The sequence below is a fragment of the Mesitornis unicolor genome, unplaced genomic scaffold, assembly GCF_000695765.1.
Source record: "Mesitornis unicolor isolate BGI_N332 unplaced genomic scaffold, ASM69576v1 scaffold29710, whole genome shotgun sequence".
NCBI classification, from domain to species: domain Eukaryota; kingdom Metazoa; phylum Chordata; class Aves; order Mesitornithiformes; family Mesitornithidae; genus Mesitornis; species Mesitornis unicolor.
Genome location: NW_010158046.1, coordinates 940 through 1,163, shown reverse-complemented (window position 1 = coordinate 1,163; position 224 = coordinate 940).

Below are 224 nucleotides of genomic sequence, written 5' to 3'. Positions count from 1 at the left end.
CTGCCCCACACCCACCGCCCCATAGACCACCCAGACATCAAGCAGGGGGCACACAGAGCTGCAGGCCCCCCCGGCACGGTGCAGAGAACAGACTCACAGTGAGGGTCATGCAGGAGGATCAACCCCAAACCACTTTATTAAGGCACCGAAGCAGCAGAGCAGGAGCTCAGGGTGCAGGACTGTGTGCTGGGGGGCAGCTGGGGGCAGGGCACAGCTCCCCTCCC